Raw genomic sequence first — 25,093 nt, 5'->3', positions numbered from 1 at the left:
TCCCCCACTTACTTGTGATATCTGCGCTGAGATTTCTGTGGATGACTGGCCTTGTTTTGCCATGTCTAAAATCATAGCTGAGTAATGTTCTAAAGACATTTTATTCTGGGCTACAACAACACCGGTACCCTGTCAAATTTGGCGCTCTTGTTACGAACAAACGAGCCTTTTTCTGTTTCTGTTTTCCGGTGATTTTATTTTTTGTTATTCAAAAAACAAAAAGAAACTCAAATTATTTTGTATATTTCACTTGTTCATTTTTGACACTAAAAAAGAGAAATACTTTGTATTTTAATTTTAATTTTTGTATATTACAAAAAAAAATCAAATAGCCACTTGTTTTTTGTTTTTTAATACCTGTTTCTAAAAGGAAAATCAAATGACCAAAAGATACACGGACCGAGGAGCTGTTAGGAAGAAATTTGATGAGACCCTTGACATCATAAACGAGGCATGTACTTTTAACATTGTAGCTGTTAGTTTAATGTTGTAGCATTCTGATATCTATACTTGTAAGATAATCTTTTATTTTATATATTTGTAGGACAGCAGCACTGAGTCCTGAAGAGAAGCTGTGATCAGAGGCCTCATTCTCTACCTTGATGAAAAGACAGGAGTTAATCAAGGACTACCAGGTAAAGTTTTTTTCTGACCTCTCACCTTTTTATTAATACACACTGAAGAATTGATTTGATTTATATATACATGACTCTCTCCACATAAATATTTTTCAATATTTCTTAAATCACAACAAAAAACGCTGAAAACTACGACAGCAACTACTTAGAAGTGTAGTTAATAAGTGTACAATTCGACTCTATCAACCATAACAACCTGGAGGACATAATACAATATCTGAAATCCTCCTCCTGCTGCCTTGATATTCTGCCCACAGGTTTTTTTCAAAAATGTTTCTAACTGCATGGCCTCAGATCTACTACAAATTGTCAACATGTCTCTCTTCTCAGGTTTCTTCCCACAGGCCTTGAAAACTGTAGTCATTGCCACTCTTAAAAAAGAGCAATTTAGACACGCCACTAATGAGCAGTTACAAATCTGCTATTTTTAAGTAAAATCATTGAAAAAGCTGTTTTTCTACAGTGCTTTCTTGGCATTTAATAACTGTTTTGATTTCTTACAGTCAGGATTTCGACCACACCACAGCACTGAGACGGCTCTTGTTAAGGTCTTAAATGACATCCATTTGAACACTGATAGTGGCAGAATTTCTTGGTCTTATTGGATCTCAGTGCTGCATTCGACACGGTCGACCACAACACATTACTCGACAGACTTGAAAACTGGGTTGGAGGACTATCTGGCACAGTACTAAACTGGTTTGAATCCTACTTAATGGACAGGGACTACTTTGTGTCTATAGGTAATTACACATCTGAGCTAAGAAAAATGAGTGGAGTTCCCCAAGGCTCCATTCTGTGACCTCTTCTGTTTAACATCTACACACTTCCACTGGCTCAGATTATGAAAAACAACAAAATATGTTAACATAATTTTGCAGATGACGCACAAATTTATTTTAACCATATCACCAGGCGACTATGATCCCATACAAGCGCTGAGTAACTGTATTGAACAAATTAACAATTGGATGTGCCAGAATTTTCTTCAATTAAATAAAGATAAAACTGAAGTTCTTGTTTTTGGAACAAAGGAAAAACGTGCTCAGCGCTCAGCTTCAATTGGTAATGTTAAGAACCACAAACCCAGCCAGAAATCTTGGTGTTGTCATGGGCTCAGACCTGAATTTAGGCAGCCACATTAAGACAATTACAAAGTCAATCTACTATCACCTGAAGAATATTTCAAGGATTAAAGGACTTATGTCTCAGCAGGATCTGGAAAAACTTTTCCATGCATTTATCTTTAGTCGACTCCGCTACTGTAACAGTGTCTTTACAGGGCTCCCTAAAAAAATTGATCAGACAGCTGCAGCTGATTCAGAACGCAGCTGCTCGAGTCTTCACTAAGACCTAAAAAGTGGATCACATCACTCCAGTTCTGAGGTCTTTACTCTGGCTTCCGGTCTGTCAGAGAATTGATTTTAAAGTACATACAAGTACACATGTACACAGTGCGGTGGAGCATAGTGCAAAGGATGCTGGAATAAATAAGTATTATGTGCAGGTGTTACGTACTTGAGGTAGGTGGATTTGGTATATACAAAATGACAATATGAACAGCTCTGAAATAGAGAATGCTGAATAAAAAGTTTTAACCAGTAAACAGGTGGCTGAGTAGAGACAGAGTTACTGGTTTATTGCACAGAAGGTGTTCCTGACACTGGGAGTCAGAGTCAGCTCTTCATCAGAGTGATGGCTTGTGGGAAGAAACTGTTCCTGAGTCGGTTGTGGCATACAGTGCTCTGTAGCTCCTACCGGAGGGGAGAAGCTGGAACAGGTTGTGTGTGGGGTGAGATGGAGCTGCAGTGATGTTTCCTTCCCGTTTCTTGACTCTGGAAAGTCCTGAATGGAGGGAAGGTTGGCACCGGGATGACACAGGGAAACAATACTTTTTCCCCTGTGTCATTTCACATTACTACACATAACTTTATTTCTGAACTTCTTTGTATGTATGGATTACTTGGGTTGTTACCAACATCTGGTGAAAATTTCATGTCAATAGCTCCTTTTGAAATATATTTAGTGAGAAAAATGGTGACGTGTTCAATACTTATTTCACCCGCTGTATATACACACACGCACTATAAACAAAAATAATATAGACAGACCGAGACAATAGTGCAATGAGCAGAGTGTAAAGTGTGGCCAGGCTGGTGGTGCTGCTAAAAGAGGACCACCACCAGAATCTAACTATCCGACAACGCCACCTGGGGACTTCCACCCCAGGAAATGCTCTATTTCTACTGTGACTAAACCTTTATACAAAGGCTACACAGGTAAGTAAGACAGAGACAAAAGAATAACTTATTTATTGATAATCGGTAACTGGAAGTGCCTAAAAAGAGGATGGTGAATTATAAAAATATATAATAATATTACAATGGAATATAAAAGTTTTACAAATTTGGCAAACAAGTTACTTATTTTATTTTTAACAAAACACTCCCAGTTATTACCGATTATTGGACCAAACAAAAAGGCAGAGTGGGCCAGGGCCAGCTGTGGAGAGGCAGTCTAACTAAGGGTGTGCTCCAGGGGTGCAACAACTACCCACCGCAAACGATGGTCACTGCAAAACGGTTCACTGCAAATCGTGTCTCTACCAAATTGTGCCCCAGTGGCAGTGGTTTGGAGCTGTCAAGCAGAGCTGTTTTGTTAAAGGTAAGAATAAAAGTCCTGTTTCCTTCACTTAATTTAAGTCTGTATGTATACGAATGTGGCTGACTTACCGTGTTACTGAGCATCCTAGTTACTTATTAAAATTTCGAGTGCAAGCTAAGTGTATATATAAAAAATGTAGGTATATGTCCATTACAGCAGGGTTCTATCAAGGCCAGGTCACTGACAGAGCAACACACTTTTCACCCATTTCCTACAAGATGTAGTGCAAGCTCCGTTGGAGAAAATCAATAGTGAAACAGAAGAATGGATAAAATCACAGGAGACATAAGAAGTACTCCATCAGTAGAAGAAGTGGTCCTGGAGCTGAGCCTCAAGAGGAAGAGTTTGCGATTCAAGATGCTCATTATTTTGAAAGTGTGGGAAAACCATGCTTGCATGGAAGAAGTAATTATTCATCTGTAAGATTTGAAAACCATTTGGTTATAAATATGCTGTTTCAAATGTGCAACAAGAACAACAGACATCTTACTGGTAAATCGCTTGAAAGCATATATCATCTTTTGCCTCAAGCTGTGTGAACTTTGAAAGCTACAGAGCAACATTGTTTCTGAAGTGTTCCCAATTATTTAATGTGCAATAAAATAAAACAACAGTTCTAGTCTTGCAGAACTTTGCAAAAATAGGCCATTGTCAGTAATGTATCTTTATTGCTTTCCTATATCAACACTGCTTATAATCTGATCAGTTGGTCATATCTCTAAAATGTACAGGACAGCAAGTTCACACTTCACAAGAGCTAGCTCAAAGTTCAGTTCACAAATATTAAAATGAACTAGTTCATATTTATAGTTCACAATTGTTGAATTGAACAGTCCTAAAAAGACAATTCAATTGGCTTGTGGTTTACCCTTTGTTAATGATTTCACTCACAGATATTTTCCAAGACTGCTCAGATACTTCAACTCAGTGTGTCATTTAAAATGAATAAATTCGCTTGTGAATGAGAAAGATGGAAAGAGTCTATACATGCATAATAATGTAAGGGACATTATAATCTATGCACTCTTGTTACATTTTTGTTTAAGTAGCAGCTTTGTACATAAAGCTGCACAAATATTCAATCTTGTGCTTACCAAATAAACTGTGAATTATTCCTCTTGATTAAACACACCTGTATTTACAGTCTACATGTATTATTCATCACCTTTTATAATAATAATAATGTTTATTTGTAGAGCACTTTTCAAAAACAAGTTATAAAGTGCTTTAACAAGTATAAAGACAATAATAACCAAAAGACAATAATACAAAAACAATACAAGATAAAAGCAAGAAAACATTGAAAAGACTAAAATACCCGTTTAAGATAAATATAAAATAAGTAAAATAGAATAAAATAAAACTGATAAATAAAAAGTCAAATAAGATCGGGAAAGGCTCTCCTATAAAAGTATGTTTTAAGAAGGGACTTAAAAGAGTTCACTGACTCAGCCGACCTGATTTCCTCGGGCAGGCTGTTCCAGAGCCTCGGGTCCCTGACAGCAAACGCTCTGTCCCCTTTAGTTTTCAGTCGAGACTCTGGAACAGACAACAGACCTCTGCCCGAGGATCTCAAGGTATGTGCTGGTGTGTATGGGACTAGAAGTGCAGAAATATAACAAGGCGAGAGGCCATGAAGAGCTTTAAAAATGATTAATAGAATTTTAAAGTCAATTCTAAAACATACTGGAAGCCAGTGTAATGAAGCTAAAATAGGAGTAATAATTTTTGGGTTAAACAGGTGAAAAGGCTGTTGCAATAATCCAGGTGTGATGAGATGAAGGCGTGTAAAATGGTCTCGGTGTCCTTAAAAGTTAACATAGATCGAATTTTTGCTATATTTCTAAGTTGATAAAAACATGATTGAACAAGCTTTGTTGCGTGCTGCTCGAAATTTAAATTACCATCAAACCAAACACCAAGGTTCTTTGCCAAAGGCTTAATGTGATTTACTAGGGAACCAGCAGATGGCAGTATTTGTTTTGCCATCTGCTGGGACCCCATGACCAGGATTTCTGTTTTGTCTGAATTCAGCTGGAGGAAATTATTTGACATCCATTTTTTAACTTCACAAAGGCAGTCGGTAAGTGAACTCAGCATTCCAGGGTCTGTGGATCTGACGGGCAAGTACATTTGTGTGTCATCAGCATAAATATGAAAAGAAATGCCATGTTTACAGATAATATGTCCAAGGGGAAGCAGATACAAGGAAAACAAAATGGGTCCTAAGACCAACCCATGAGGCACACCATATTTAACTGGACAGAATGAAGAGACATAGTTGTTTACAGACACGCAAAACTTTTCTAGGGCAGTACCAGAGATCCCCACCCAGTGCCTCAGTCTGTCTAACATGATGTTGTGATCAATGGTGTCAAAAGCAGCGCTAAGGTCCAGGAGTACAAGGACTGAGCACATGCCTTCATCAGCAGACATTAAGAGGTCATTGGTGTCTTTAAGCAGTTCAGTCTCAGTGCTGTGGTACTTCCTAAAACCAGATTGAAACTTTTCAAATATTTTGTTATTTTCCAGTACAGTGAGCAGCTGTTTGGACACAATTTTTCTAGAATCTTTGCAATAAAAGGCAAAAGGGAGGGATCTAAACCAGGTTTCTTTTAAAGTGGGTTCACGCAAGCCGTTTTACAATAATCAGGGACACAACCAGTAGATAGGGAGCTGTTGAAAACAGAGATCAAATGGGGCCCTACAGAATCTATTACTTTCAGTCAAAACTTTGTAGGTATTCCATCAAGTGGGCTGGAGGACACTCTCATTTGTGATACTGTTTTTAAAAGCTCAGACAAGTCGATGAGATAAAACTGGTTAAAACTCTCTTGTTGCTGGTGAGGAACCTCTGAGTAAGAGGCCGCGGGGGTAATAGAGGCTCTGATTGACACCACCTTATTGGTAAAATAAGATAAAAACAATTCACAGTCATCATTACTTCCAGCTGAGGCACAGGGAGGGGTTGGGTTTACCAGTTGATCCACAGTCTTAAACAGAAACCTGGGATTGTGTTTATGTGTAGTAATGAGTTCAGAAAAATAGTGTGTTCTCGCATCCTTAACCATGTTATTGTAGTTAATTAATAAATCCTTCAGACTGAGGTAATGGACTTGGAGACTGGATTTTTTCCATCTGCGCTCTGCTTTCCTGCATTCCCTTTTTAGGCTGCGAATGCTGTCATTTATCCAGGGTTGCTTACTAGCTTTAGACGTAGGCCTAACCTTTAGAGGAGCAGTAATATTTAGTGACGACAAGCAGATATGATTGAAGTGATCGACCAGATTGTTGGTGTTGGAATCAGACAGGTGTTGGCTTTGGCTCTGAAAGAATGCCTAAAACTTTGAAACACTTTGTTCATTAAAGATGCGACAACACACGGAGCTTGGTGAGGCATGAGTAACAGGCGAATCGCAGCTAAAAACAATACATCTGTGGTCAGATATGGTCATGTCCACCAATTCCACCGAGGAAATGCTGACACCCAGGGTAAAAACCAAGTCCAGTGTATGACCACGGTTATGTGTTTGCCCTTTGACGTGTTGTTTGAAGTTAAAAGAAGTGGCCATATTTAAAAAGTCAGTTGCATTAACATTATTGGGGTCATCAACATGAATATTAAAATCGCCACAAAGAACAGTTCTGTCATAATTTAAAACCAGAGTAGATAAAAATTCAGGAAGTTCTGATAAAAATCCTCCAGGCGGTTTTGGGGGGCGATAAATTATAACAAATATGATAGGTTGCAGCCCTCCAACTTTAAGAGTGAGAACTTCAAAGGAGTTAAATTCATCACAGCGTACTTGATGACATTTAAAATTTTTCCTATACACGCTCACTAGCCCACCACCACGACCACTGACCCTCGGTTGACTAAAACAATCATATTGAGGCGGACACAGTTCAGCTAGCTGGCTATAGTCATTCATTTGCAACCAGGATTCAGTTAAAAACATAAAATCTAGATTTGCAGACAAGATAAAATCATTTTAGATAAAAGTCTTACTTGACAGTGATCTCACATTGAAGAGAGCCATTTTAAATGAGTTTGTTCTGGGTGCTGAAGTTGGTGCAGTTGTCCTAATCCTTAAGAGATTACTAATATTTCTGTGTGGGATGTGCACATTTCGGTTTACTGGTCTATGCGTGATGATGACAGGAAGAGAAGTCTTTGGAACAGCGCTGGGAGCAGATGGCTTTACATGCCAGCAGGTGGAGACAGTTGTTAGTGGCAGTGAGGCAGAGATCTGTTCAGTGAGCGGTGGTGCGTCCAGGTGTGCTGCATGAATGATTAGTCATTCAGGTAAATCATGTGTGGACCGCACCACATGCTGTATGTGAGCAGCTAACATTTCTGAGACCCGTTTGTTTGGGTGAAGTCCGTCTGTATCAAAAAGAGACATTCTTTGCCAGAAAATATTAAAGTTATCCACATAACACACACCGTGAGCCCTGCAGCTGACTGGAGCCAGTCGTGGAGGCCAAGGAGTCTACTGAAGCGGCCAGCACCGCGACCAACTGTGGGAATGGGACCAGAGATAAAAACGGACTTTCCAGACTGCTTTAAAAAGTTAAAAAGACGGTTAAAATCTGATTTTGTCAGCCCAGACTGCTGAAGAGCTGTGTCATTTGTTCCCACATGGACTATCACTCTTGTGATGGAGGACGGGAGCGACGGCATCAGGTCCTGGAGTTTTTTTAAAATGTCAGCAGTGGTGGCACCGAGGAAGCAGTGAGTGGTAGCGTTAAAGAAACGGATGTTTCTGGTTATGGAGTCACCATGTAGGAGGAGATGTAGCCGGTGAAGGAGCTGCAACAGTGTCGGCAGCCACTGTCCGTTGAAAGAGATCCGTATCAGGGAGACTCGTAGCCGCAGGTGCATCCACTGGTTGGACCGGAGTGTTGTCAGACAGGGCTGCATAGCGGTTGGAGAGGCCGATGTGCGGAGGAGAGGCAGCCCCATCTGAGCCTCTCTTGCAGCCACGGACCACCACTTCAGTCCAGGTTGACTGATGCTTCGGAGTCGAGCAGGAAGAAAGCCTTGGGAGGGGAGAGGGCTCCCATAGCACGGTGTCCTGGATGTTAGCGGTTGCGCTAAGAGAAACAATCTGTTTGGCTTGTACTGAAGCCACATCCATAAAGCCAGTCAGCAGGGAATCTTTCTCTTTGAGTTCCTCTGAAAGTCGTCGGATGTCCTCCATAAGGTCAGCAATCTTTTTGTTCGCTTTCTTAAGGAGTGTGCAGTCCTCATGGGGCAGAGTTATCTCGGCTAGCATAGCTGCCGGAGCTTTGTTGTGGTCAGTAGTGTTGATAGCGTTTTTACGGTCATCTAGCTTAAAATCCAAGTCGGATGACTAAAATCCTTGAACCACGTAAAACTTAATTTAAAAACGTTAAACAAAAAGGATATGAAAAATGTAACGAAAAAGTGTGGATTAAAACTGGATAAGAGTTCGGTTTAATACGGAGCTTCCGACAGGTGGCTACAGACGCCAACGCATGCGCAGAGTGCTGAAAGGCCGAATGAGCTGCCTCACAACACATTGGTGGGATTTTCTACATTGACCCAAGTAAAATAAATGCTTAAGAGGTTAGTGCATTTGAGTTATTTTGCATCCCCTTAAGCACCTCCACAAAACATATCTATGCATATTTAGTTAAAAATACATTACCATATAAAAATGTTTACATTATTACCAAAAAAAGAAATGAGGTGAAGGATTCCCTTTGTGTTTTCCACAATCTTCCAGTCTTCCAATGCATTGCTTCAGATGTGCTTTATTTTCAGCTTCATGTATTTAATGTACTGATGTTTGGTAAATTAAGGTTTAGAGAGGGTGGTAAGAGTTGCACGCTTCTGTTTAAGGTCACACATGACCCAGCGCGCAGCTCTTCTGATGACAACACACCTCAAGATTAATTTCAAAATACTACTTTGTTGACATTTTAGAACAAAAGTGCAGAGATGTCATAAAAATGTAGAGATGGTTTTGGTAAAGACCTTGTGTTTGTTTACACAAGAAAGAGTAGCTTTTGAGTAGACTTGCAGCACCAGAAATCAAAGGAAACATTAAGCGAATAGTTTGTGTTTTGGGAAATGCGCTTATTTGCTTTCTTGCTGAGAGATCGATGGGAAGATCAATGGCACTCTCATGTCTGTGTGGTAAATATGCCAGCAGCCGGTTAGCTCAAATGATTTGAAACAGGGGGGAATAGCTAGCCTGGCCCTGTCCAAATGTAACAAATTCTACCAGCTGCTCAAAAACTCACAAATTAACACGTTATATCTCATTTGTTCAATCTGTACATACTCCAACAGGAGGTTGGACTATTTCTTGGAGCTTTGTAGTCACTGTGAGGAAACCAGCAGAGAGTCAAAGAAGTTACTGCCCCAGGTAAATAGTCTGGTATGAACTAAAGTTTTTACACTTAATTTTTTGTATGAATTAAACAAACGAGACACTACCAGTTAATATGAGCTTTAGATGTGTAGGTTTTTGGCAGATATATTTAACTTTTGAGAGCCAGGTTAGCCGTTTTGTCCTCTTAAGCCTTTAATATTAGCAAATGGTTGCTGGTGGTACCTTAATATTCACACTACAGACATGAAAGTGATATCTATCTTCTCATCTATCTTTTGGCAAAAAATGCATATTAGCCTCTTTTCCCAAATTTGAAACTATTCCACTAAGAAATGTTCTAAGAAAGCTAAGACAGCAGGCTTGCAGGGAATTAATGTTGCCAGCTACAATGATGTTGAAGTGTGCTTTAACAAAAGTATAATACAAAACTGTAGTGATTCTTTATTAATCATTTTGTAATGTTTGCACTCTAACACGGATGGATATCACGCTCTTTCACCGCAGAACCTTAAATGATGTTACTGAAGTTAAGATTCAAACTGCACTGATTGTTTGACCTCACTTATTCTAATCTGAGAAAGTAAATGTAAAATACAGGAAACAAGTGGAATCTCTGATGTTTTGCAAATTCAACCTTGGTGTGTGATGGTAAGATCTCAACCAAACTGACCAAATACAGCCTTACTTAATTCTGTGTTCTTAAAATAGAAAACGGATGCCATTTATACCAGTGCTCCCAGGTGAGTAGCTTTGGTCTCACGTCAAACAACCACAAAGTACTTGCAGAAATATGTGTGACAGATTCTTCTGAGGACTAAGTTCCCCGCTGACCTCAGTTTAAGGTGTTTCTCGCTTCCTCTGGAAAATCCCCTGGGTTTACACAAACACCTTGCAGTTTGCGCTGCTCTGTGTTTACAAGGCAGTAAGACTTTTGCAGCAACAGGACCCTGTTGATCCTTCAGGTATTTTCAATTCAATCTAGCTTTATGAATGTAAAACAACAATATTGCCAAAGATACAAATTATTTTAAACTACTATTTTCAATCCTGTGGGCTGGAGGCACATGTAAGCAACACAAATGGATAATGTGCCACTGGTCTCTGCAGCTGTCATGGCTGTTTTATTGTCTTGAATCTTCTCTCAGCATGCAATGTCAACCTACATACGTCGATATAATCCACTTTTAAGCTTGTTGGTAATAGCTTCATCTTGTCTACTTCATTAAAAGAGCAAATGCCATTTTGTATCTGGCTGCAGCTCTCAATTACTGTAGTTAATTAAGTTTAGTTTAAAATACATGCGCAAAATGTTTTTTACTTTGTTAGTCTGATCTCTTATAATAAGCAACAACGTTGTCTCTATTAATGTACAGCAGTTTATATCCAGCTGCTGTCAGCCCTCCCTTGTGCCACACAGATGCTTTTTTGGCACAATCCTCTAGACATCAAGAAAGGCACATAAACATACAGTGCGAACCCCAAATGCCAAAACCTATTGTCTGCAGCTTCTCAACCAGGGCTGATGGATTAATCATGGTGTCTATACTAAAAGTAGCAGCTGTTGATGAAAGTGCATTAAACGAATGTGGCATCTTATGCTAAAAAGTATTCATTCAGTCTCAATCTGTCCCCCTGAATTGACATAAAGAATTGTCGATATAGTAAAGATGGCAGATGGTTTAGGCTTTTAAGAAGTAGGCAAAATGTCTTTCTAGTCTTCTGATCACTCAAAGTGCTTTACACTATGTTACCTTCCCAGCTTTCTGCTCTGAACCGTAGTTGAGAACAGACTGGCGTTCAATGATTAACTTAGTCTGGCTCGCAGCTGGTAACTAGCTTTAGCAGTCCGGGCCACTCTGCCAGTCAAGAAGACGTCGTTGCAGCGTTCCGTCAGCAGGAACTTTATTTCTCCTTTACAGCAGTAATTCACACATTACACGGCTCGTCGGCACTTCACCAGAGCTTGTTTTTGTCCCCCCATGGCACAGTAATCAGGAGCAATTTGAGGTTCGAGTTCAAGTATTTCAGGATTCTTTGAGGATATCAACCTGCACCTGCATGTTGTTACCTTGAAACTTCCCAGGTGTCATTGCTTGAATTTAGAAGTATAGAAAAAGTATAGAAAGTATAGCAGCACAAATAACATCACCAATTGTTACCGGCAGCACCTTCAAAAGGCTTAAATACATCTCCATTTTCCAGGAGAGGTATTAAAAAATATGCAACCGCCTACTGTTTGGCCCCATTATATCATTGCATTTCCATCCCCTTTTTACTTAAACAAAAATGGATGGTGAAATGTTCTTTCTTGTGAGTGCAACACTGTCTCTGCTCATTGTCAAATTCTAAAGCATTGCCACCTTATGCTTTCTTCAGTCTCACTAGCTTAACATCATTTTAAAAGCTTACAGTTGTTTTTTCAAAGCCATGACCTTTCATGTGGGAAATAGCAATTTGTTTCCAGCAACTCTGCCAAAAAACGAGCAGATGCAAAGCGGAGAGAAAATAGCCTGTGAGTCAGACAAAGGCCAAATATAATGATGCGGTAAGAAATAAAGAATATTTCATTTTGAGATAATAAACTGGCTTTTTGCACAGCTAACTGTGGAGTGAACACTGTAACAGAGGCCTGGTTAGTTTCATAAACAGGGATTCATAGCGCTTGTAACCCTGTCGGAACAAGTTTTTACGAGCGCAGGGCACAGACATGAAGGACTGCTGATGGACTCTTTCATTTGCTCCTTCTTTCTGTGTTTCTCCATTAAAAACAAGAATATAGATTCAGTGTGAAAGACAGCCTGTGTATTTAAACAATCACAGATAAAGGTCAGTATGTGCCATTTTGTTCTACAAATAACATACAGTATTCTGTAAAGTATTGAACTTTACCTTTCATGTAAGGTTAACCAGGACTGTAAGATTAGTTTCACCCACACTGAAGTAAACAGTATCACAACTTTTTACTTTGTATAATTTAATAATTACAATTTACTATTTTGTACAATGTTAAAGGCCATTTTGTTAAGTATCATGTCTCTGCCATATTTGATATACTAATTACAGCATATGCCTTGATGTTTCCATTGTACTGATTGCACTGAAGATTTCCAATAATTGTATTTGCAATACTACAAAATGCTACAAATACTTTTCACTAGTACTTTTCACTAGATCATAGTTGCACATTCAAATACACAGCTTGGTCTTTGGCGTTCCCTGTTTGGCACTTTGTCTGCAAGCCGTACAGAATGTGATCAAAATATCAGGATTTATTTATGAAAGTTAAATTCATTCCATGCTCATGGCTTTTTACTTTTCTTTTTGTTTTTTTGTTTTTTACAAAGTGTCAGTCTGTTGTTGGAGCAGATATCAGAACAAACATGATTAAGTTGTAGATTGTAACTTTTATTTTAATGGCATTTGATGACCATATTTATTTTAATATTATCATTCTACAGGATCACCTGGACAGATTTCTTGACAAAGGCGCATAAAAGTGAATCCTTTACATACATTACATAAAATGCAAATCAATTTATAACATTTTTGACATGCGTTTTTCAGATTTTTTTGGTTGTTATTCTGTCACTCACTGTTCAAATAAACCTACCACTAAAATTATAGACTGATAATTTATTTGTCAGTGGGCAAACGTACAAAATCAGCAGGGATCAAATAATTTTTTCCCCCACTGTATAACTGGGAGAACTAAAAGGAGCCTTTCTCACAGTTCTTCCCCAAAACTTTTCCCTATACTGTATATGTGTATGTATTTTAATCTGCAGTATGAGGTGTATAGCCTTTTAAATCTATTTCTTCACCCTCCCCTCTATCCCCACAAAACACACATCACACTCCCGTGTCACCCTTCATTTCTGCTATAATATATACTCTCCAAAGTTTAACAAAACTCCCACGAACTGTCATCATCTTTGATGGTCAAATTTACATTTCTAGTGCCTCAGAAGTACTTCTCCATCTCGGTCATGATGATCATTGCACGGTCACAGGAACATTTTGCCACATACCTTACCGGACAGCTTCTATTGTTAGCTAGAAAATGTTTTGTAAGGAAATTTGTATCCTGCTTAAGAAATATTTATCAGGAATAGGTTTTGTTTGTTTTGATATGTTGCTAAAAGGTTGCAAAGGTGTTACTAGGTGTTCACTATTAAACTGCTGAAAAGTATATTGTTAAATTCCCTTTGCAGTAGAGCCCGACTGATATGGGTTTTTGGGGGCCAATGCTGATGTTAAAGTGAAAAAGAGCCGATATTTAGATTTAGAGAATGATTTGGCTAGTAGACCCCTTTACTGTATAAACTACACTGCCGATATTGAAAGCTGGTATGTATGTGGGCTATAAAACCTTTTCCTAAATGGATTATGTTAATAAAATAGATTACTGTCTCAAAAAGTGAACATGTAAACAATTGCACATCAATAAATATTTGTTGCTGGAACATGCAACTTTTTCAGCTATCTGTAAACAGAAAGAGTGAGAGAGAATTAGCATGTGTATTTCACTTTACACATAATCTGCCATAATTTCAATGTTGCACATTCACATCCAGTTCATCCCTTTACCAGCACTCTTTTAACCAAAGCTGCGAGAAACCATTTCTCATCATCTGTCTAAATCACGCTGTTTATGATACAGTGAGCTGCTGTTGAATGCATCTAATACAACATGAGTCTCTACAATGAGGACCTGCAACTTTGAGATTCATTTAACTAACGTTATAACTACAACCAGAGCCGTTACGGCTCTGACAGTGTTTCACATGTACGTCATACAAAGAGGAGCTACAGGAATCCGTGTTATTTTCTTGTTCAGCTCACATTTATTTACATGTCCGCTCTGGTTGAATCATTTCAGACATGCCGACTAATTGCAGACAGTCGGCTTGCAGATATATTTAGAATACACCAGAAACTATAGTTTAACGGCTCATTACGACGTTAGCGCTCCTCCACTGATAAACACGGCATTAGCTTTGTGGCTAATTTAGCAACGGCGCTGTGAGCTGCTGTACGAGATTTTAGAGAATATTTAGAAGTGATGAACTAGGGATAAATGTGCACCGTTCACTAGAAAAGCCACACTGTTTCAGAATAAATCTCCAGTTACGTCTGCCAGCAGCGTAGCTTCCAACACCCAGCTACCGTGGCATCAACCTGCTGTGAACTGGTAGGAAGCCGGGAGAGGGCACAGAGAAACGGGAAGGTTAGCAAGTCATGAATAATTTATATATTATATTATAATATTTTAAGTCATGTAATTAACGTGACAAAAGACCTACTCACCGCTAACACAGCCCTCTCCATGTTTGGTACATGCTGCACTAAGCTCTGGTAAACTTCGGTATGCTGATTGTTTTCTTCTGTGTTTTCTTTTTGTGGTGAGGCAGTGTTGTTAACAGGGGAGCTGAAGCTCGCCCTCTGGTGGGCAAACTATGCAACACCCATGACATGGGCGAAGGATCTGACTTTTTGTTTTTTTTAATTGTCATATATCTGCCGTTATAAATGGCCTATGCCGATTAAATGCAATTAGCTCATATCGGCCGATAGATCGGTCGGGCTCTACTTTGCAGTGGTCATGAAGGTTGATAGGTGGTTTGCAGGGTGTTTAATGTGGTTGCCAGATGTTTTCTAGTGTTGGTTTGTCGGGTATTGCTTAGGGTTTTGGAATTACTGCTATGATGATTCTAGGGGGTTGCTATATGGTTGCTACAAAAAAAGACATGGCTTCTAGAGTGTGCTGTGTTTGTAGAGACATCAGGATATTGGCCTTTTTTATGTTAAACATCAAAAATACAGTATCTAATGACAGTGTTGCTAATATTCCAAAACACAAAATGATTGTTAAAAAAGTTGATTGTTGCAGGAAATTAGTCTGTTGTACCAATAGAAGAGTAGTAGAGCCACAAAACACAGAACCCCACTCCCTAGAACATGTGTCCATTTACCGTAGATACCTAGCAAAGAAAAACTGAGAATCACAAAACAAAAGAAAATCCAACTAAAAGACAGACAATACAGTTTCACTGGAGCTCTTTGTCATGTATTCGAATACTAATAATTTTGTAGTTATAATTGGATGGTTTGTGATCCCACATCTCTTTGCGTTTTTATTAACAGTGTAAGACTTTAATTAATTGCGCACCATGTTCCATCAATTTTTAATGGATTTATTTAGGATTTAATGTATCCATATTCTACAAATGACAATCCATTTATAATTTTGTTATCATGTATGTCCATTCTTTTACTTTATTTCCCCATTAAAAGTTTTTCCTTATCTGAATAGAGGGTCTAAGGATAGAGGGGGTTGTATGTTGTGTATGCAGATTGTAAAGCCCCCTGAGGGAAATATGTGATTCATGATAGTGGGACTTGACTTAATGAAACTTCTGTTATGATGTATCTTAGTTCAATTGTTCTGGAAGACTTGCACCAGCATTTGCAACACATTCCTTTATGCTACAAATTCCGTTTGAAATTGGTAAATATGACTCTAAATATGCTTGTGTTTCAAACGCAACATATTTGTTGTCAAGTGGTGAAGAAGTTTTCTCCATTTGCTGTATTGAATTTTTGTTTAGTATCATCTGATTTCCTAAGAGAAAAACAATGTTCAGCAAATGCACATCAACAAAAAAAACTAATTATCACTGCATCTAATTCTGTACCTTCATCGGGGAATGGCTAAATGTTAAAAAGCAAAAACAGTGAACTCTTAAAGAGTAGAGAGCAGATTCAGTGGAGTGCAAAATATGATAGGACAGAGGGAAATGAGGACATCGCAGGCTCGTTGTGTGCTGTTCTCCTAAGGCTTTTAATCATGTCACAATTTTGAGTGTATGCAAAACTATGAAAATAAAATATTAGGCTCTGCAGTATTTTCAGGTGAAACCAGCACTTTCCACAATGTTTTATGTAGCACTACATTAAAGAAATAACACTTGTATAAAACTATGTCACTGGCAATAAGCTGGCCTATTACAGTGTGAAAGCTAGGGTAGGAAATTTATTTCAGAACCAGTTTTTGCTAATTTGTTGAGACTTTACATCCCAACAGCAATCAGGAAATTAAATGCTTTGAAACAAAAACGAAGAAAAAAAATCCAGGATCTGTGGCACGGCCAATCATTTCATTCTGTCCGAATGAGGGGGGGGCAGGGGATTTTTTTTTCAATTGGATACTTTTAGCTGTTTCTTGCCTACTGCAGCTTTAAGAGAACTTAATAATCAAATTACAAGTGTAATATATTGTCTTGAGTGGAACTTTTACCTGCAGCTATCAGAAGATGCTTCAGCTGTGATTTCACCTTTATACTTTTATCTGCTTGTCTGCACCCTCTGTTCTTTATGTCTTCATCTTTCCCCTATTGTTCTCTTTTAATTCATACATAAAGTCAAATGATCCTCAAGATACAGCAATTGCAATTGTCAACAACAGGCTTTTTACACTCTCAGGCACACTCCCACCGATCGAAGGATCAATAATCACAAGTTTCAATGAGGATACTCAGAACCTTGTAGCCTGCAGGTGTGACTTTTCCCAAAGAAAATGAGCCATAGAATCCTCTGCACTGTATGAATGGGGGAAAAAATAGGGTATACCGGCGTCAGCAGAAATAGTGACTTCCAAACATTAGTGATGAGTGAGCAGCAGTGTAGCTGTGTGACAGACCTGCAGGCCTAAATACTGTATTGCCGTGGCCAGCAGAGAAGCTCACCCCCCACCCCTTGTTTTGGCTGGCAGATGTTTTCTTACCCATGGGAGCCTCTGGTCCACATTCATCCTGTTCTGCCTTGAAGAGGAGAGCCCTGACTACCAAATTTAGACACAGTATATCTCAGTAATTTACTCTATTTCTGCTCTCTGTTTTCTAACAACATGCTACAGAAGTCTTAAAATGTAGAGGGGAAGGCCTACATGCGTTGTAATTGCTATGAAATGTCTTGCTGTGTTTTACTTAAACTGCCTAATGACTTAAATTTGCTTGCACTACTAATACAGTATAGTGCAATTTTCAAAACAATGATAAAAATGGAATATGTACAGTACCGTATATACACTGGCCATCTAATACAATCCAATACAACAGCCCTATCATAAAGGCTACTTTAAAGATGCCTATAATCTTCAGTTTTTGTTGACTTTGACAAATTAATTAAGTTATACGTATAATTTTTTTATATGTCACAGGGAGGACAAATAACACGGAGCAAGCCTCAATAAAATGTAGTCCAGTACAACACCATCTTTATAACCTAAGACATGAAGTTCACTGACAACGGTCATCGGCCTCTTCTGTGACGGTGATGAGTCGACCTACACTTGGGAGGTTGATCAGCTGGCTCTGTGGTGTGGTCAGAACAACCTTAAGCTTGACACACTCAAAACTATGGAGATGATCGTGGACTTCAAGAGGAGCTCCCCACTCTGCCCCCAATCACCATTCTAAACAGCCCTGTGTCTGCTGTGGAATTCTTCAGGTTTCTGGGATCCACTATTTCCCAGGACCTAAAGTGGGAGCCCAACACTGACACAATCATCAAGAAGGCCCAGCAGAGGATGTACTTCCTGCGTCAGCTCAGGAAGCTCAACCTGCCTAAGGAGCTGCTGATCCACTTTTAAACAGCCATCATTCAGTCTGTCCTCTGCATGTCCATCACTGTCTGGTTTGGATCTGCCACCAAAAAGGACAGGAACAGACTACAATGGACAGTCAGGACTGCAAAAAAGATCATCGGTGCCAACCTGCCTCCATTCAGGACTTATACATTTCCAGAGTCAAGAAACAGGAAGGAAACATCACTGCAGATCCCTCTCACCCCGGACACAATCTATTCCAACTGTCCCCTCTGGTAGGGGCTACAGGGCATTGTAGGCCAAAACCAACAGACACGGGAACAGTTTAGTCCCACAGGTCATCACTCTGATGTACCTGTATATCACATCCACCTCCGACATGTTCATAACAACAATAATAATAATAATTAATGATAATAATTTACTCCTGCATCCTTTACACTCTGCTCATTGCACTATTGTCTTGGTCTGTCTAGATTGTTTTTGTTTATAGTGTGTGTATATATGTGTTCTCTATATAGTGCCTGTGTCTGATTGTTTATTATTGTATTATTGTATAAGTATGCACATCATGAGCAATGTACAATCCTAAGTCAAATTCCTTGTATGTGTACACATGCCTGGCAAATAAAGCTAATTCTGATTTACAGTTTCGGACAATGTCAATAAAAACTAGGGCCGCAACGATTTGTCGACGACATTGACTATAAAAATTTGTCAACGTGAAATTTCATTGTCGACGCGTCGTTACAGAGATGTTGTTTAAGGGAGAGATAGCAATCTTATTAAGAACATTTCTGGTTGTTAATTTCTAACAGCAATTCACTACAGGAAGTGCTGAGGGCGGTATCGCTTCCACTGTCTGCCACGACTGCTTGACTGTAAGACTACTCACGAAGAAGAAGTATTCATGCGAGAGGCGGAAAGCAACAGAGAAAAAGGAGAACTTTTTTTGTTTTTACAAGTTTTGTATGCTATTTCATCACCAAATATAATGTTAAGCAGTTTTGAGGTGTTTCAATGTTTGTACCGCTCTTATTCTGTCATTACAATCTGTGTAATGGTTTAACATTTTAAAGTAAATTAAGAAACATCTAGCTCACGATGTAACCTACAGAACATTCTCCACTTATAAAACTTATAAGCACTTTGTAAAAATTAAACTACAGAAATATTATGAAAGGGGACTGTTGCTTTATTATTCTAAAACAACTACATTGTTAGTGTACAGTTGTAGTTATAGTACTTGCTTTTAATGTGTTTTTATTTTATATAGTTCCAAAGAAAAAATCTTTGTTAAAAAGTTAAAAGTTTTAAAGTTAGTATAAATCAATGAATTATAGGAGAAGCCAATGCTGTCTTGTCTTCTTCCCCTGTTTCCCCCTGGCGTTGATACTAGTGTTCATTCTGAATAATAAACCTTGTTCACTTAATGGTAATGAGAGTAAGGTAAGATCAGTAATTCACTTGAAAGATATTTAATTAGTTAAATGGTTTAATTAGGGTTAGGGGGTGACAAAAATAATCGTGACTAGTTGACTAATCGAATAAATAATTAAGAGATTAGTTGACTATGAAAATAATCATTAGTTGCAGCCCTAATAAAAACTGAACATTGCAGGCATCATGAAAGCAGACTTTATGACAGGGCTGCTAATTTTCCCATTTTCATATGGCGTAGCTTTGTACTTATATTAAGGGTAGACTCTGGGGAAGTCTGCAGCAGACTAAGGGGCACATTGCCTGCTGGACTCCCACGATGCAGACAACTGGAAGGCACAAATAGAGCTTCTCCAACCTGTCTGGATCTCAGTGAACTGAACAGAAATAGACCCTGCAGACTGTGCAGTAGAAGGCAGGAGCAGGGCAGGAGAAGTAAGTCAAAAAAAAGAGAGAGACATGGAGGAAAGACAAATAGGAGACACTGTGTCCAAGGTGACAGATTGGCCCAAGCTTGGAGGGTGTATTTTTACCCGGCAGAATGTCTGTTTCCCATGGCCAGAGGGTTCTTCAGATGGCCATCTATTTCAGCAGAAGTCTTCTGCTATTATTTCTACTGCAATATTACAGCTGCCTGTCCTATTTATAATATTTACACGTGGGAGTGGGTAAAGCCATATTTAATCTGACTCAACAGCCTAATCCCAGCATATGATGAAGTCCTCTAAAAACAAATTGTCTGTCAAATGTTTATATTTTAGCCCAGATTGAAAGAATCGCTTATTTAATGTCTGTATACTGTAGGACACCACCCTCAGTTTTAACATCCTGTTTGCCATGCATCTGCTTACAGTAAGTTTTCATTGGCAAGATATTGGCTCGCCAGTATGTCTAGAGGTGCTGCAGGGGAAACTTACCATTTTACTGATCTCCTTGCAGAGGGGAGCAATGATAAAAACTTAAGAGAGAAATGCAGGACTATAATGAGCAGCTTTGAAAATGATTAACAATTAGATTTACAACATTCTGCTCATCTGAAACTGAGAATTTCAAAGAGCAAAGATCCTTTAACAAAGTGAAAGATGGGATGAAAAAAGACAATTATTCAGAATTTAGTCACTTTGTAAGCAGTAGGGTGCACTTAGTCATATTACACAGCATATAATGAGCCATTTGATTGCTTATCGCACTTTGAGAGACACACTGTATTGTGCACGTAAGATGTCAGAGAAATTAGCTGGAGGACTTCCTCAAGGACACCTAAACTGGTAATAATCCGCGGGTACAAACCAGCATATTATTTAGCATATTTAAGAAACAGAACCCAATTATATCAACATGGGTAAGCTTATACTCTAATTATAAGAAACCTAGTAGAGCTGCTTCTTAAATTGTCTCTGCCAGGTATATATCTTAATTCCTTTCACTTTCAATTATCACCATTTGCACAAATGTAGACTCACACAACAAGGTTATTGGTCGATTTCAATGTCAACAAGAAAAAAGTGCACACAACATTATTCTATCATATATGTTTGTATGTTAGTATGTATGTATGTACCTTAGCTGGAGAGGAACATTGCATGCAGTTTGGTTTATTCATTCCAAAGGTGTGTTTATACAGCATACCAGGGTTACTACACACATGTAACCAAGCACTGCAAAGATAGGGCTTCTGCATTTTGTTCAAGGCATTTTGCTCAACATATACTTTGTGATATGGCTTTGGCTCTGATTGTAAGTGTGACCTCTGGATAAGTGGGCCAGTCCCTCTAACCACCAGGGAGCCCTAACAGCCAGACAGGTGCCCATAGATGGAAGGGAGATAGGGAGATAGAAGGGAAGGTGATAATGCTTTGTCAGAGACAAGGACAGCATAGCAATCAAGTAAGAACACAACATTACGCCACGTCAGCTGAAAAGTGAGCTCTCCTTCACAACATAATACTGAATGCTGCTATCAACTGACAGATCAGCATGTGTGTGTACAGGAAATCGGACACACTCACTGTCGCACACGCACTTAACAAATGTAGTTATACAGAACCTCTGTTACCCTTCATTAGTTGTTTTTAGGGGGCACTAAAGCAAATGGCACACATATCTGTTAACAGTTAACAGTTTTTAATGACTAATGATGTGCAGCATCTAAGGAGCACTCTTCGTAGGAGAGAGTGCCAGCATAATAAAGCCAACTCACCTTTGGGAAAGGTCAGAGCAAAAATAAATGGGATGATTGAATAACAGCAATCCTTCAGATCATTTCACACTGAGCCGAGCACGGAGAAGGTAACACACAAAATGAGGAAAAACATTGCAACAGTGCTCTGGTCCAACAATAGGCAAGCAGACACTGATGCAATGATGTAATCACAAATTCTGTCTAAGCACAATGACTGTGTCACCTTGGCAAGCATAAAATATGAAACATTTTAACAAATTTGCTTTTGGCCTAAGGACAAGTAACACATTAAGCAAGAGGAAGAACACATAGAGTACAGCACAATCTGGGGCCTGTCTCCTGTACCAAATCCCTATCTTTTGTAACCAGCTCTTTAAGATTTATGCAGGATTATGTTTCAACTTTCTCTGTTAACCCAAGATTATGCATCACCCAGTTTTGTTAGCCCTAACGAGGATTATGTTTCAACTTTCTCTGTTAACCCAAGATTATGCATCACCCAGCTTTGTTAGCCCTACTGAGGATTATTTATCATCTGGTCTTGTTAACCCATGATTATGCATTACCTGCCAATGTTAACCCAGGATGATATATTACCTTCCTCTGTTAACGTAGGATTATGCAGAGTTATCCAGATTTCAACCCTGAAGAGACAGCTCACTAACCTATTAATTATGCTTTGTAAGTGTTACGACCCCCTGTTGTCTAGGGGTGTGGGGGCCATAAACATATAGGCATAAACTGGAGTTGTTCTTAAAAAGGTAACTTTTATTGGTAACCAGAGGTGCAGGCAGGTAACAAACAAACAAAAGGAGGGTGGATGAGGTGCTGTGAAAATAACAAACCAAGTTAAATAAAAGAGGTCCTCAAAAGGAGGACTGTGCCTAACTATACATTTAAACAAGGTAAATTCTTACTAAGAAATACAAAGAGCACAGCACCCACTACACCTGATGAAACTAACACAAAAATACTAAGTGTGGTGGTCAGTGTGGACTCTGGCCCTATTTCCACCGTTTTGCCAGCCACATACTGTTAAATGTGCACAAAAATCAAACACTCAAAAGGTACTATGACACTGGCCCCTAAACATAACCACAAACAGGCTATGACAAACTTAAGTGAATCGCTCCACTAAACACAACTGCAGAGGCTAACTAACAAAGTACTTACTTCACTAATATGGCACACAAGTCAAGTAAACAGAGATAGGGGGCTGTGGTTGTTCATTTTTGCAAGTTAGCTACACAATAAACTAATCATATATTTGATGAAATTTCACAAAACATGTGAATAGCCAGGGTGAGTAAAAATATGTGCTTGAGAAGACAGCATTAATATCTGGGGACAATTCCCCTTTCTTATAGGGGAAAGTATAAATGACCCCCCTGATCCCATGGAAAACCACACCTGTGAACAGCAGCATACATTCATGCGAACAAAGTAGGTCTTTTTCAAACACACACATAGAGCCTTTGAACAGAACAAAGACAGCACCTTTCCTCGGGTGTATTGTGCACCTGGGTTTTGTTTTTTCCCTCGGTTACATAAAGAAAACAACACTATCTCCCTTCTTAGCTGAGGAAACAATTTGTATCTCTTATAAGATGTCTAAATGTTTTAAAATATTGACATTTTAGGTAGATATTTACATATCCTGTCTGAAGCGTACATGAAAAATAGGACCATGGAGCTTTCTCAGCACTTAAAATTCCATTATTCAAAATGTAACACATGACTGATGAGGGACAATCAGCTCTAAAACTCTGAAGATAGTGTGAGAGAGATTAACTGATGGAGATTCCCACTGGTGGTTCAACTTTTTGTGACTTTACAATGGCTATTTCTTCCGTTCTTTTCCTGTGATTTAAATCCTGACATTGACTGATGTCACCTGCTCTCACTCTGGCATGCAGCCCAGACAGAGAACCTGCCAACTTAAAGACTTGTTTCTCAAACCAGGACAAATTAGAAGGTGAATGTTTGCTTCTACTTTTGGGAGGCTGCTCTATCATCTCTCTTTTACTGTGGTTATAGATACTGAATGTCTGTGTTTTGTGCAGATTAACTGCCTTAAGCCTCTCGTGTACTCGTGTACACACAATAGTCAGTCGTAAACAAAGCTTAATTAATCTGAAGTAGACAATTATATTTAAGAGCAAAAGTGCTTCACTTGATTTTTTTCAAAGTGATCAATTATAATAATTATATAATTATAACTATAATAAGTGTGAAAACGATACATTTGAAACATTCATTCTCTGCTTCACCTGGTAAACATAGCTGGCCAGCCAAACAGAAAAGTGCCAGAAAGATGTCTGATCTCATCTACATGACTATTTTGGCAGCATGTAAGTTACGATGATGAAATCCCAACCACCTTCAGCAACACACTCCCAAACGGCTGAATGGCACAATTAAAAGTCCATATTTTTGTACTAGTGCAAGTGTACAGAGATATCCATGCTATCAATGGATTTTAGACTCCCCTGCCTGTGAAATGCCTGTGAAATAGACGCAAGAGGAAGAGCTTCTGAAGCAATAGTCTACACACATGTGCAAATAAAACAAGCAAAGGCACCATCTGCAGATTGTTTTTTAAATCACAAAAATAACACCCCAGAAATATAAAGTCTGTGATACCATACTGAACACTAACCCTGAAAGCAACATTGTCACCAGGGTCTTGCAGCGAACTTGTTTAACTCTAGGTGATAGAGGTCAAGCGCTTAATACAGCCACTGATAACTCCACTGTCACATCCACATAGACCCGTAAGCAGCAATCATAATTATGGTCATGCCTGCCACTTGCTCCATCAGAAGAAGCCAACATAGGTGTGCTGAAAGGTCATTTGAGGCATTTGGACACTGCAGGCAGACTCTTGTCAAGAGCTGCTGACAAAATTAACACATTATTATGTAGCCTAGGGTCTGACCTCTACATCTGCTGGAGATGCTGTTTTAATTAATTAGTCTTCAACTCTGTTGATGAATGGACATCTGTCACTACAGACGGTCTATTAATCCCCTGAATCCCTTCTCCAAACTAGGCAGCATTGTCTCAAAAGTTGTCATCATGCCAGCGTTTGCCTTGGATATCAACATAAAAACTTTTCACTAAAACATTTACTTTTGATTAAACTGATTTTATATGGCCACTTGGGGGCAGCGGAAACAAGTTATCAAGTTCACCTTTT

At 38.9% G+C, this 25,093-nt stretch overlaps 2 long non-coding RNA genes across 2 annotated transcripts in view; both read right to left on the bottom strand.

Moving 5' to 3' along the window:
- LOC123962609 overlaps window positions 1-21,980 on the bottom strand; it is a 26,183-nt gene extending 4,203 nt beyond the window's left edge. Inside the window, exon 1 of the long non-coding RNA XR_006823012.1 lies at window positions 21,913-21,980. This is a non-coding gene — a long non-coding RNA (uncharacterized LOC123962609). The remainder of the gene's footprint in view (window positions 1-21,912) is intronic.
- Window positions 13,052-15,308, bottom strand: LOC123962607. The gene is made up of 3 exons (XR_006823009.1): window positions 14,975-15,308; window positions 14,774-14,855; window positions 13,052-14,150 (listed from the first exon to the last, which is right to left on the bottom strand). It is a non-coding gene; the product is annotated as an uncharacterized LOC123962607 (long non-coding RNA).
- Window positions 21,981-25,093: the final 3,113 nt, after the last annotated feature.

Source organism: Micropterus dolomieu, linkage group LG23 (assembly GCF_021292245.1).
Source record: "Micropterus dolomieu isolate WLL.071019.BEF.003 ecotype Adirondacks linkage group LG23, ASM2129224v1, whole genome shotgun sequence".
In the NCBI taxonomy this organism is placed as follows: domain Eukaryota; kingdom Metazoa; phylum Chordata; class Actinopteri; order Centrarchiformes; family Centrarchidae; genus Micropterus; species Micropterus dolomieu.
This window is presented reverse-complemented; position numbering and strand designations above follow the sequence as displayed.